Source organism: Neovison vison, chromosome 13, assembly GCF_020171115.1.
Source record: "Neovison vison isolate M4711 chromosome 13, ASM_NN_V1, whole genome shotgun sequence".
Taxonomy (NCBI): Eukaryota; Metazoa; Chordata; class Mammalia; order Carnivora; family Mustelidae; genus Neogale; species Neogale vison.
This window is the reverse complement of record NC_058103.1, coordinates 20,878,392-20,893,478: the sequence shown is the minus strand read 5'-3', so window position 1 is coordinate 20,893,478 and position 15,087 is coordinate 20,878,392. Positions and strand designations below refer to the sequence as shown.

At 37.1% G+C, this 15,087-nt stretch overlaps 1 protein-coding gene across 4 annotated transcripts in view; it reads left to right on the top strand.

Annotated features, from left to right (window-relative positions):
- CEP128 (centrosomal protein 128) overlaps positions 1–15,087 on the top strand; it is a 398,290-nt gene that overhangs the window by 105,325 nt on the left and 277,878 nt on the right. The window lies entirely within an intron of this gene.

Here is a 15,087-nt window from a genome sequence, read left to right as displayed (position 1 = left end):
TAAATTATACAGAAATGAATGAGTCTATCAAAACATGCAAGAATATGTCAGGCTAATTTCCCAATAGAGGTGAATGGGGCATGGCTTAATTGAGAGGCTGAGAATTTCAGGTGAAATCCTATTAAATCTGTTCTTTTGTTTACACAGTACAAGCAAAACTTTATAACATCAGTTAGGGTTAGTGTGGGAAATAGAACTGCTCTAGGTATTTTCTTCAATAGTTGTTTATAATAATACTGGCGGATGTGGCCTTGCTTAGGCTTCCAAAAAGGGATAGCACAAAGGGGGATATTCACAAGGGAATATTCACTGTGGAACAAAATAAATCTTGTCTCTAAGACCTTGCTGGCCAGTAGCAAAGAGCCAAATTAGCAGTTATGTTGTCTCTACCTCATTTCTACATTCTAATTCTTTCTGTATTGAGTCTAATTTGCCATCCCCCATCCCCAACCTAGCTTAAGTGAGTGCTAAACATTGAGTTTTGTAGCCTCTATGGAATAGGAGAGGATATTAGGTAGGGATGGGGGCTGACTGCTGTTAGTCCCGTCATAAACCACAGTGGCAGTAATCAGGTTTTCTTTTAGCTGAGAAACATGACCTTGCCTTGTATTTTTCATAGCCCTTGAGCCTAGCCTTGTGTCTGTAGCTGGCATTCTGTGAATGCTAGTTGAATTCATGTTAATCCTCATGTCACATTTACAAATACCTATCCATACACTGGTAATGTTATATTCAATGTGTAGTTTGTTTGTTTGTTTGTTTGTTTTTAAAGATTTTATTTATTTATTTGAGAGAGAGACAGTGAGAGAGAACATGAGCGAGGAGAAGGTCAGAGAGAGAAGCAGACTCCCCGTGTTGCTGGGAGTCCGATGCGGGACTCAATCCCGGGACTCCGGGATCATGACCCGAGCCGAAGGCAGTCGTCCAACCAACTGAGCCACCCAGGCGTCCCTGTTTGTTTGTTTTTTTTAAAGATTTACTTATTTGAGAGAGTGAGCATGGGGAGGAGGAGCAGAGGGAGAGAGTGTCTTAAGCAGACTCTGCACTGAGCACAGAGCTCAATATGGGGCTCAATATCATGACCCTGAGATTGCAACCTGAGCTGAAACTAAGCATCAGACACTTAAACAACTGTACCACTCAGGTACCCCTCAATGTGTAGTTTATTTGCAGGTTTTTGTTTTTAAAGCTTCCTATCCATTTCAGCTTACTTAAAAGTAAATCATCTATACATGTCAATTAACTTGTCACATGGAACCCAAAATGTTCCAACATGCTGGAAAAGAGTTTAATTTTAATAAATACATAAAGTATAAATAAAATTTTAATTTTTTTTTCTGCACTTGAATCAGTCCTCTTGCTGATATATTTGCATCTCATTTTGGATATAATATCCTTGTTCAGTTAGTGTTTTCATCTTGTGTCTGCTTTAAGGAAGTCATATTTTGGGCTGGAATTAGTCTTATCTTTGTTCAGAGTCAGTGTTAAGATAATTAATTGAATTCTGTTTTGAAGGGTGTTCTCCTTGAGGCGTGTTTGTTACTTATTAACTTTAATGTCACCATTTTTGTCCTTATAAAGAATTGAGCTTTATATTTGCCTATCCTTTAAATATCTTTTTTTGTTTCAGTGTATCATTTTGATAGGGTAGTTGCTACTTTCACTGTGTTGGGTTTCTAGAAACTACGTTGTAAAACACATCATTCTTTTGTGGTTTGTATGTGTTCATATGAGAAACTTTATAATTAAGCATGGTATTTCCAACCAAGGAGACTTGGGAATCAGAACATTTGTTCTTAAAATAAACTTGTCATTAATGCAAGCTATAAAAACTCTTAATCTTCATAATAATTAATATTTATACTTGTTTTTTAATTTTTGATAAAATAAGTATAATACAAACACATAATTTTACGATATACATGTTTACTCTAGTGTGAGTAAACATCACACCAAAAATTATGTGATGTGTGTGTCTTCATATTTCTGTTATACCATATATTTGATGTATCTAAAACTCAAAGACTAGCAGTTATAAAAATTAAAAGAAATGTACAAATGACTGTACTTCCATTTGGCTTGCCCCTAATTTGGGATCATTCTTTTTCAAATATTGCAGAATCAAGTTATTTGAAATTCTCACAAAAAGACTTTTTGGGAGAGGTGTCTATTTGATCAGATTCTCTAGTTAATCTTTTCCTTCTTCCCCATTCTCCTCTCAACCACATTTCCCCGGACAACACCAATGTTATGAGCACTTTCATCATGAAAGAAGGCACCAAAGGGAAACAGAGGACAAGAGTGCTGTGCATACTCTTGCCTTATTGGTGTTGGCTGTTGTTTGAGTTCTGAGATTGGCTGGCATAGGCATTCATTTTCTCTCTAGCTATGTTTCTGCCTCTCCCCTCCTGCCCCTCCATGTTTGCTCTTTGTCTTTATTACTTTCACTAGCAACTGTGAATTATCTTCTTTTTGTTCCCTTAGCCATCACCTAATGGTGTTAGCTCAGGGCTCTTTTCTTTTTGACAAAGAATCATTGTTAGAAAATGTTATATAAAGATAAGGACAGATGAAGATGCCGAAGAATGAAATCTAAGTATAGATTAGGTAGCATAAATTGGGAAAAGAGGCAGAATTTGAAATACAGGAGAGAAAAATTGCTCATATGTATCACATTTATTTAAAATAACTGTTAGGTGTCTGCCTAACCACACTATATGGTTCTCTGTAGCAGTAGAATGTAGAACCATGCTGTCTTACTCATCTTTTTGTGTCTCTAGCAGCTTGGTTGTTGCTGAGTGCGGTAAATATTTATTTGATTAAATGGAAACATACCTGTATTTTCCTCAGAAAGAATGAGACTGACAAGTGGTGTTTTTCTTTTTCCTTTTCTCCCCCTATTCTCTTGAATGCTATAGATGGTTCTTATCTATTATAAGCAAGCTCTATTGAATTTGATTGCTGAGATTGAATTCAGATGAGAAAAAATTGGTTCTAAAAGTCCATTCCTGCTTTAAAAAGATGATCTTCAATTATTTTTAATGTTGCTATAATATTTTAATATCCTAGTGTTAGCATAATGTCCTTTGGTGATTAATCTTTCTCAAGCACATATCTGATCACGTTATTCCCTTGCTGAGAAACTTTTGAAAGCTTAAACTGGATTTCAGCATTCTCCCAACCTGGTTTCTGACCTTCCTTTTTAATCTCTTTTTGGCCCTCTTGGACTTTTACTCTTCGTGAATAGCCCTGATGGCCCAGTCTGTGGCTCTAGTCAGTGCTACTGTCAGTCTTAAATGTCTGTCCTTTATCAGTGACCCAATCTTTTCTCTTCTTCACACGTGAGTTTGCTCATTGTCTCCTTATTTTATGTGCCTTTCTTTATGAGTTCTTGATGATCAGAGTAGTTTCTCTTTTTTTTTTAAATGTATTTCCAATTTATTTATTTTCAGAAAAACAGTATTCATTTTTTTTTTCACCACACCCAGTGCTCCATGCAAGCCGTGCTCTCCATAATACCCACCACCTGGTACCCCAACCTCCCACCCCCCCGACACTTCAAACCCCTCAGATTGTTTTTCAGAGTCCATAGTCTCTCATGGTTCATCTCCCCTTCCGATTTACCCAAAAGCACATATCCTCCCCAATGTCCATAACCCTACCCCCTTCTCCCAACCCCCCTCCCCCCAGCAACCCACAGTTTGTTTCGTGAGATTAAGAGTCACTTATGGTTTGTCTCCCTCCCTATCCCATTTTGTTTCATGGATTCTTCTCCTACCCACTTAAGCCCCCATGTTGCATCACCACTTCCTCATATCAGGGAGATCATATGATATTTGTCTTTCTCTGGATGGAACTAGAGCGTATCATGCTTAGCAGAGTAGTTTCTCTTAAAATTTACTAACTTAAATTCTGTTTCTGCTTTGCTAGCTAACGGTGATGTCTCTTCCCCCCTGCTTGATCATATTTGTCCTAACCAGTGTTTCTCATCTAATACTTTCCTCAGTGCCTAGCCAGTGTCTTGAATATATAGAAGGGGAAAACTATTCTATGCCTGATTTTGTTTAACCAAGTCACCTCTATTCTGTGATTTTTTTTTTTTCCTCTCAGTTTTAAAAATGTTGCAGAAACATCCATGCCTCAGAGATTGTGTAATTCCTATTTAGGATTTCCTCCTATCTCAGGAAAGAACATGGTAGCTTACTTAAATTATTTAAGAGGTTGTTTGGCTAGTATCCAAGTCAATAATACAGTGAAGTGGAATGAATATTAGTTTGACTATTGGGGACCTGTGGCTCTCTGCTGTAAACTACTTCCCTTAACTTGGATTGATTATCTCCTTGTCCCTCAAATTCCTCATCTTTATAATACAGGCCTTGGATTAACTCTCTAATTTTTTTGGAAAGATTTTATTTATTTATTTGAGAGAAAGAAAACATGCACAACTAGTACTGAGGGGAGAGGGAGACAGAGAAGCAGATTCCTACTGAGTGGGGAGCCAACGCAGGGCTTGATCCCAGGACCCTGGGAGGAAGACCTGAGCTGAAGGCAGACACTTAACCACTTAACTGGCTGGGCGACCAAGGTGCCTACCTCTCTAATTTTAATGTTATTTCTAGTTAGCAATAAACCTTGCCATTGTTGAGTTTGTAAAGTATGCCAATCAATGAGTCTTCCAGATGTTTATCCTATTGATTTTGTGTAGGTCATCATTCTTCTGATATGTAGATGTTATTGAGTCCTCTTTATAAATTTAGTTGCCTTGGCTCACAGATGGTAAACCTTCTCCCAAGGTCATAGAGTGACAGAGCTGGGATTTGATCTCAAGTCTGTGATTCGTGTTCTTTCCCTGATATGCTACTATTTCCCTAGGATGTTGTTTTTGAGTCATTAAAGTGTGTCTCTTTTCTCATTACCCTTAAAGGTCTCACACAAAGTACATAATACTAGATGAAAATGTTTATTTAAAATAAATATTCTGAGACCCTGGCTTGTTTGGGATGAAGTTTTCATTTTTAAATATTCCCTAAGGAGCCCAATCCTTTGTATGCATTGACTATCAAATAAGAGTACTGGAAAAATTGTGCTACACTGTATGTTAGTGATATCAGTGAACAAATAATCATTGTTGTCACCTACATAGTAGTCTGCTTTTTGTCTTTTAATGGAAATTGTTTCAATGTAGGTTTAGTAATTCTTCAAGAATATGAGAAATAGGGGCGCCTGGGTGGCTCAGTGGGTTAAGCCGCTGCCTTCGGCTCAGGTCATGATCTCAGGGTCCTGGGATCGAGTCCCGCATCGGGCTCTCTGCTCAGCGGGGAGCCTACTTCCCTCTCTCTCTCTCTCTCTGCCTGCCTCTCCATCTACTTGTGATTTCTCTCTGGCAAATAAATAAATAAAATCTTAAAAAAAGAATATGAGAAATAAAAAGAAGGCAGGTAGGAAGATCCTGATATACTAGACAGAACTGGTTTCTTAATTCTATAAATTTATTCCATTATTCTCCTAGCTAATCCAGTTTTTCCACTTTGGTAATTTCAAGTTGGTAAATATTTATTTTGTAATCCACATATGTGAAATTATGATCTTAGATGTGTGAACAGTTAAAGCTAGAATTTATGATGGTTCCTATCCATACTAATTTTTTAAAATAGAGTATCTCTTTTTCATTTTCTATTTTCATTTTAATGCCTTATTCATATGAGTGGGCTGTCTGTAGTTATAATTTGAATGCGAACACTGCAGTAATTAAAAAGGAAGCCATTGGTAGCCAAGGCCAATCAATTTTAAAGGAAGAGAGTTCTTTTCTATCATCTTCTAAATGCAGCTATAATGTGTTCTTTAATAGATTCTTTTCCTTTCTTTCTATTCCTTGGCCATTTTACTACTGGAAAGAAAGGAGTTAACAAAGCAGACCAGAGACTCTTTCTTTGGGTCAGCTTCCAAAATAGGCCCTTGTTTGGCATCTGGGAACTTTAATAATAATCAAGTAAGAAACTTTCCTTAAATGATAAGGTGTAGCTCACAGTGCTTAGACCTTTTCTACAAAGAATGTGGTTTGTGCTGAACAACCGCTTTTCTTCTGGTGGTCTGGATTTTGGCCCATACTAGGCAGACAGTAGCTAAGTGACTAGCTTCTAATGAAAACTTTGAGCACTGAGTTTCTAATGAGTTTCCCTGGTAGCAAGTACCTCACACACGTTGTCAGAATTCAGTGCTGGAAGAATTGAGTGTACCCTCTGACTGCAGGGAGAGAACTCCTGGAAGCTTGTGCCCGTGTTCCACTGGACTCCACCCCATGTTCTCGTCCCTTTGCTGATTTTGCCTTGTATCTTCTCAGGCTAATAAATCTCAACATAAGTATGACTATATGCTGAATCTGGGGAATCCTTCTAGTTATCAGCAAACCTGAGACCCTCGACACAACTACTCATTAACATTTTTTCCCACCTAAATAAGGAGAAAGAGATGAAAAAGAAATGTGTAAAGTTTTAGATTGAGTTGGAGTGTTTATAAATCTTTGGTAAGGTGCTGTGAAAGGGATCAGAACATACCATCCCCAAATGTTCCACTTTGGCATATTGATTATTGTGAGCTGAAGGCACTTGAGAAATAGTAGATGCAGAAAAGGTACTCTGACCTCTTTTCCTACCTAAAGAAGGTCATAATATTTCCCATGAGGAAGGTACACTCCCTCTACCAGGAAGAAAACATTTTTTGATCTCTGGAGATTGGGAGTTGATTCCAAAGTGGATATATACAAAGGAACCTAAAATAACCCTGATCTTCAATTAGATTCCCCCCATATATTTCCTAGCCACTTTCCCACAGTTTATTAGCCCTCGAAGCTTATTAGATCCCTTTTCCTTTTTCTTGTCATTTCCCCACACATTCTCTGTTTGCTTATTTATTTATTTATTTTTAAAGATTTTATTTATTTATCAGAGAGAGCGAGCACAGGCAGACAGAATGGCAGGCAGAGGCAGAGGGAGAAGCAGGCTCCCTGCTGAGCAAGGAGCCTGATGTGGGACTCGATCCCAGGAGCTGGGATCATGACCTGAGCCGAAGGCAGCTGCTTAACCAACTGAGCCACCCAGGCGTCCCCAAATTCTCTGTTTAAAAAGCATAGAAGCTCTTGATCCCAACCACTTTGTAGGGTCTTCATTTTCCCAACAAAGGCTCCTATGTCTATGTAAAAATATTAAATAAAATTTGTGTGCTTTTCTACTGTTATCTGTCTTGTGTTGGTTTAATTCTCAGGCCCAGCTATAGAATCTAACATGTTCCCATTAGGAACCAAAGTTTCTTCTCCCACATAACTGGAAACAATTCTTGGTGGGGGAAAAAAAAAAATTCTGTGTTTTTGGATAGTTCCTGTCTTTGACAGTACTTACATAGTGAGAAATAAGTAATAGACTTGATTAAACGATATGAAATTTAACAACTCTGCTCTAGTGGCTGAAATAATTTCACACAATTTAACTATAAAATGTTCTTTAGGGTAGAAGAGGCTGCCAGGAATGTATGGTAGTAATAACAGAATTGGAAATCATCCTAATGTAATAAATAAGAAAATTACCTTTCATTTAGCATTTCATGTAGTACATAGGAAGATACTAGTATTTGGTATATCTGCCCACCCTAAAAGCATTTATCCATGGATTAATGATGTGTTTGTTTACTTGTGTGCTCTCTATAGATGTGTGCGTATGTGAAGGATTGTTGTGAGGGTTCTGTAAAATGCTCTCTTGATTGATGGGGTAGAAATGTTTGTTACAATTAGATTATTCTGATTTGTTATTTGAGGAAGATGGATTAAAGACAACATCAAAACTTGGCTGAACAGGACCTGCCAAGGAATGAATATAGGCAGGAGTTCTATGACAGGTTTTACCTGAAGCATAATGCAGACAGACTGATGGGAGCAAATCAGTGGCAGCGGTTTCCAGACTCAGAGCAGTTAGGGGCAGGGTTCATCCGGTTCAAATTCAATCCTACTTTCCCATCAGTAGTAAGAACCACAATTATTTTCAATTAGAACCACATCCTTTTCTATTCATTTACACTTACATACCCAATTAATGCCATGATGTTTTCAAGTATTCTTCTAAGTGAGTTATTGTATGAAATATGTTAATATGAAAGTCTAATTTTTAAAATGTGAGAACAATGAAATTTATGTGCTTAAGCTCTGGGCTTACATATGTTAATCATGTGTCTATTCTTGTTCTTTAATTAGAGAAGAATAAATAATGCTGAACTTATTTTCCTCCTGGGTTCAAGAGCTTGTTAGGGATATTCAGAGAATTTTGTATATTTGAGTCTATTATAAATTTGAGACTATCTAACTGTGACCTTATTTCTGTTTGTTAGCTTTTAAACATTTATCTCTTGTTCATTTTCTCTTTTCCTATAGCACTTACTTCAAACTTGGCTCGCTATTTAAATATACGGTTCCATTCCCGTTTCTATACTTTCTCAGAAGAGAAAGACATTACTGCCATTTTATAAGTAGAACTACCTTAATTGTTAGGAGTTGGGCATCAGATAAATTCAGTTTTTTGACATGCTAAAATTAAGAAGCTGTGGAATTTCCAGATGTAGGACATCATTATATAATTCAATATTTAAAGGTCTGGAGTTTAGAAAATCATCCTGGCTTCTGAATTGGAAATTACTTGTATCGTTGTCTACCTACATGCTTGCTTACTTACTGAAGATATTTTATAGATAGAATGATGTGTAATTCTAGAATCTTGGACTGCTATCTGTATTTAAAAGCTAAATGGTGGGAGAGACCAAGGAAAGGAGATTAAAGAGCTGGAGTAAAAGAACTAGTGAAGAGAGGGTATTATGAAAGTCAGGGAAGAAGAAAGACTTATAAAACAGAAGGAGCCATCGACAGTGCCACATGCTACAAAGAAACTAGGGTAGATTTTTAAAGAGTCCGTTGTATTTGCTTAAAGAGGATCTTTGGATATCTTGATGAGAGCTATTTTAATTGTATAATAGGTGTGAAAGCCAAATCCAATGAATGGGGAAATGAATTAGGAATAAAATTGTGGGGTACCAGGTGTAGACTGCTCTTTCCAGGAGTCTGATTTAATAGGAAGCAGAGTATAGAGTACTGGTTAGATCATTTCAGATTGATAAGGGGTTTTTTTTTTGTTTGTCGCATTAAAAAAATTATTTCTGTGATTTTTTAAAATTCAAGTATAGATAATACATCGTGCTACAATAGTTTCAGGTGTCCAACACAATTACTCAGTAGTTTCACACATTTCTCATTGTTCATCAAGATAAATGTTCTATTAATCCCCTTCATCTATTTCCCTCATCATCCTTTCACCCCCTTCTCTGAAAATAGCTAGTTCATTCTCGGTGTTTAAGAGTCTGTTTTTTTTCAAATAACCCGTCAGTAACTGGACAGAAGACATGAACAGACACTTCTCCAAAGAAGACACAAAAATAGCTAACAGACACATGAAAAAATGTTCAACATCACTAGCCATCAGAGAAATACAAATCAAAACCTCAATAAGATACCACCTTACACCAGTTAGTGGCAAAAATTAAAAAGATAGGAAAAAAACAAGTGTTGGTGAAGATGTGGAGAAAGGGGAACCCTCTTACACTGTTGATGGGAATGCAAGCTGGTACAGACACTCTGGAAAACAGTATGGAGGTTCCTCAAGACATTCAAAATAGAGCTACCCAACAGCCCAGCAATTGCACTATTATTTACCTGAAAGATACAGATGTAGTGAAAAGAAGGGGCACACAATGTCCACAGTAGCCAAACTATGGAAGGAGCTGAGATGCTCTTCAATAGATGAATGGATAAAGATGATGTGGTTCTTATATACAATGGGATTTTACTCAGCCATCAGTAAGGATGAATACCTGTTATTTGCATCGACATGGGTAGAACTGAAGAGAATTATGCTAAGTGAAATAAGTCAAGCAGAGAAAGACAATTATTGTATAGTTTCACTCCTATGTGGAACATAAGAAAAAGCACGGAGGATCACAGGGGAAGGAGGAGGGAAGACTGAATAGGAAATCAGCGAGGGAGACAACTATGAGAGATTCCAGACTCCAGGAACCAAGTAAGGGTTGCAAAAAGGGGAGTAGGTTGGTGGGATGAGATAACTGAGTGATGAGTATTAAGGAGGGCACGTGTGGTAATGAGCACTGGGTGTTGTATGCAACTGATGCATCGTTGAACAGTACACCAGAAACTAATGATGTACTATATGTTGGCTAATTGAACATAATTAAAAAAAAAAGCTGGGGAAAAAAGTCTTTTTTTTTTTTTTTGTCTCTTTTTTTCTTTGTTCTGTTTCTTAAATTCCACATATGAGTGAAATCATGCAGTATTTGTGTTTCTGTGACTGACTTATTTCACTTAGCATTATACCCTGTAGGTCCATCCATGTTGTTGCAAACAGCAAGATTTCATTCTTTTTTAAATGGCTGAATAATATTCCATTGTGTGTGCACATGTGCGCATGTGTGTCACATCTTTATTTATCTGTGAATGACATTTGGGTTGCTTCTGTATCTTGGCAATTGTAAATAATGCTGCAGTAAACATAGGGGTGCATGTATCCCTTTGAATTAGTGTTTTTACTAAAAAAAAAAAAAGTTGTGGAATTATTGGGTAATATGATAATTCTAGTTGTAATTTTTGAGGAACCTCCATACCATTTCTCACAGTGGCTGCACCAATTTGCATTCCCTCCAATAGTGAATGAATGTCCCTTTTCTTCCACATCTTCACCAACACCTTGTAATTTCTTGTGTGTGTGTGTGTTTTGTTTGTTTTTTTAGCCATTCTGACAAGTATAAAGTGGTATCTCATTGTGGTTTTAATTTGCATTTCCCTGCTGGTTAATGATGTTAAGCATTTTTTCATGGTCTGTTGGCCATTTGTATGTCTTCTTTGCAAAAGGGTTTGTTCAGGCTTTCTGTCCATTTTTTATGGATTATTGGTTTTTGATGTTGAGTTGTCTAAGTTCTTCATATATTTTGGATATTAATTCCTTATTGGATATCTTATTTGCAAATATATTCTACCCCTAGGTAGGTTGCCTTTTTGTTTTGTCGATGGTTTCCTTCGCTGTACAAAAGCTTTTTATTTCAGTGTAGGCCCAATGGTTTAATTTTGCTTTTTGTTTTCCTTGCCAAAGTAGACGTATTTGGAAAAATTGTTTTTATGGCTGATGTTAAAGAAATTACTGCTTATATTTTCTTTAGGAATTTTATGGTTTCAGATCTCATACTTAGGTCTTTAATCCATTTTGAGTTTATTTTTGTCTATGGTGTAAGAAAGTGGTCCCGTTTCATTCTTTTGCATGTAGCTGTGCTGTTTTTCCAACATCATTAAAGAGAATCTTCCTGTTGTGTCTTTCTGCCTCGTTTTTCATTGATTAATTGACCATGAAAGTGTGGGCTTATTGCTGGACTCTCTATTCTATTCTGTTCATCTGTGTGCCTATTTCTGTGCCAGTATGTACTGGTTATGATTATATTAGCTTTGTAGTATATCTTGAAATCTGGGATCATGATACCTCTAGCTTTGTTCTTTTTCAGATTGCTTTGACTATTAGGGTCTTTTGTGGTTCCATACAAGTTTTAGGATTATTTGATCTAGTTATGTGAAAAATGCTTTTGATATTTTGATAGGGATTGCATGAAAACTGCAGGTTGCTTTGGGTAATATAAACATTTTAACAATACTGATTCCTCCAATTCATGAACATGAACTATCTTTGTTTGTATCCTCTTCAATTTGTTTCATTAAGAAAAAATTATTACTGTGATTTATTATTTTTTTAAAGATTTTATTTATTTGTCAGAGAGAGCGAGAGAGAGAGAGAGCGTGAGCACAGGCAGAGGCAGAGGGAGAAGCAGGCTCCCTGCTGAGTGAGGAGTCCAATGTGGGACTCGATCCCAGGATACTGAGATCATGACCTGAACTGAAGGCAGCCGCTTAACCAACTGAACCACCCAGGCATCCCGTGATTTTTTTTTTTTAAAGATGGGAATAGTAGAGAAGAATGATCCAGTAGGAAAAGAGAGGTTCAGTACAAGGAAGAGAAGATACAATTGATGTATGAAACCCTTGATGGATATGGAAGGAAATTACAAAGATTGGCTAATTTGTCTAAGGAAGATCCCCTTTCCTCAGAGACTAGAGAGGAGGACAGACTATCCATTGGTTAAGTTTCACAATGGTTCATTAAGGAAATTTAAGGGATGTCCTGCATAATAGCTTCAATTTCATTTTTTAAGGAGTTATGTTACACACTAGAAGTGAGTGAAAAGATGGTGGGTCTGAGGCAGGCCATTTTGGAAGGGCCACTGTGTGGATTGGGAAGAGGCATGCAGTAGAATTTCTGCACCAAGGGCTTGCCTCTCCGGGTGCCATCACATCAACTGATACTCCTGTTTGGTTTTCCTTCGAGGACTCAGGAACCTGATATAGGAAGCAGGAAATGTGTTAATTCCCCCAGAGCTGGTAGTTTTACCATTTAAGTTCAGCTTTAAAAAGGAGTTTGAAATAAGAACAAGGGAGTGGTTAAAGTGAAAATTAAAGAAGTTAGGTCAAAAAACTTGGATTTAAAGCCAGCAAAAGAAATGTCAGGGCGTGGTCATCTTCCTGACAATGAAGAGCAGATGCATGAGAAGAAAAGGAGTGAGGGAACTGGGCAGATGGGGAGATAAAGCCAAAGGCCTGAGGAATGGGGGAAAGGGATGAGAGGAGGAGTACTGGGGAGAAGGGAGTACTGGGACTCTTGTTTCCTAGATGGCCCTTCTGAACAGAACCACTAAGATAGGACTGTGAGAGTAGGTGACAAACGGACAAGGAGTTAGGGTCATCTGAGAATCTGGCCACTTAGCAAAGAGTTGAAAACACGGGCTCTCCAGTCAGACAATCTGGGTCTAAATCCCATTTCCTCACATATTAGGTATGTGATCTTGGTCAGTTTCCAAGAGTTGGTTACATATCACTAAAATTAAGATAGTAATAGTGGGACCAAGTGAGGTCATTCTTATAAAGTATTTGCTTAATCCTTTGTACAACTCAAGTGCTCAATAAACTTTAGTAGTAATAATAATTATTATTGCTAGCTCCTTCTCATTTAGATCTCAGCTCATATGTCATCTCCCAAGAGAAACCCTCCCCAGCCACACTGTAGAATTTAGTCCCCTTCAGGTAACTGTCCCTCATTTTAGCATCTAGCATCATTTGCAGTTGTAATCTAGCTGGTAGTGTGAGTATCTCCCCAGTTTATGTTACTTAGTTTTTTGGTATCAAAGCCAGGTCTTATTAACCATTTTGTAAGCTATGTGCTTAACATGTAGGAAGGGTACCCACTCTCCGAAGTGTTTGTTAGAAAAAAAAAAAATATTGGCATCTCTCTGCTGATGGAGAAATCATGCGAATACTGCGGGTTAGTAAAGTTGATTTCTATCTTAGTGATAAAACTTTTAGATAAGGGCAAAAGGGCAAACCACTACCACTATGGCTTTCTGATTTCATTTTAGAATTTTCCGCACAAACAAGTTCACAGTTCTCAATTTACTATTTTGTTTGGGTAGATAAAGGAGTGACTCATCTCTTCCATGCTGCATTGAATTTAGCAAACTGAGCAAATGCAAACCTGTTGCTCTGAAAATGAAACTTGTTTTCAAGGCATTATTTTTATTGTATTTTTTTTTTTTTTTGCCATGATGTCAAACAATGACTTTAACCATGAAAGAAATTGTATTTCACTTATTTGAGCCATGGTGCGGGGATAATGGAATCTGGAACTGAACGTTCTGCTGTGAGAATCAGGGGAAGTTGGTAAATGTTTCCAGCCTTCATTTGTAGGAGCCTTACAGCAATGTAGATGGTATTTATTGTTTGTCCAGCTCCGGTATCATCTTAGTCCCCTGAACATGGCCTTTTCATGTTACCTTTGTCACCTGAGTATTGGAAAGTAAGGCTCAGGAGGGGCAGCATACGGGATTCATTATTTCTTAATTTGTCACTCCCTTCCAAAGCTCTATAATAGTGGCTTAATGTTAATGATTACAATATTCTTTTATTTGTTTAAAATGTTATATAAAAGTATCCTCTCATTTTTAAGTTAAAAATAGATCTTTAGTAGGTCTTTTCAAATTGAAAATACGTATGAAGCATGATGATTTAGTGCAATTTCCAAATGTGTTGTTGACCCATTCTGGGAAGCTGGATCTTAAGAGTTCAGGTTTGCTTTTCTTAATTATTATGTAGTTCAAATAAATTTGTTTGTTTAAAAATCTATCCTACCCTGATTTTTGTGAGCTTGAGCTAAGTTTAGCAACTTATAACATTAGATTTAGCTGGAATTAATGTGTCTATAAACACTTTATTGAGAGTCTTTTAAATGAACTTTCAAATATTATCTATATTGATCTTTCTATCATAAATGTGCGTATTTTATTAGGTATTCTTATTCTGTTTTAACAAAATTTATGTGTTGCCAGAAACTGAAATATTACATATGACTGCTGTGATAATCTGAAAGTTTTTAAAACTGACATTTTTTTCAGTTGGACAAAGTGCTAGATTCTTACTAAAGTAATGCATGTCGTTTTTCTCATCAAAAGTCCTTCTGTGGGGCGCCTGGATGGCTCAGTGGGTTAAAGCCTCTGCCTTCTGCTCAGGTCATGATCTCAGGCTCCTGAGATCGAGACCTGCATGGGGCTCTCTGCTCAGCAGGGAGGCTGCTTCCCCCTTCCTCTCTCTCTACCTGCCTCTCTGCCTACTTGTGATCTCTATCTGTCAAATAAATAAATAAAATCTTTAAAAAAAATAAAAAGTCCTTCTATTTTGGTGACCGTCAACTGGAAAATACATGTTTTCCCTATATGGATAATGAAGTAGTCTAAAAAAGAGGAACTATTTCTATAAAGAATTATTCCCAACTTAGGTGCCCATAAAATACATAGAGAGGGACTCATGTCTTCTAGACTGACTACTAATGAAATTTGGTACAGGTGGTTCCCATTTCAGTCATTCTCAGACATTGGAGATTCTTGTTTGATGCTATG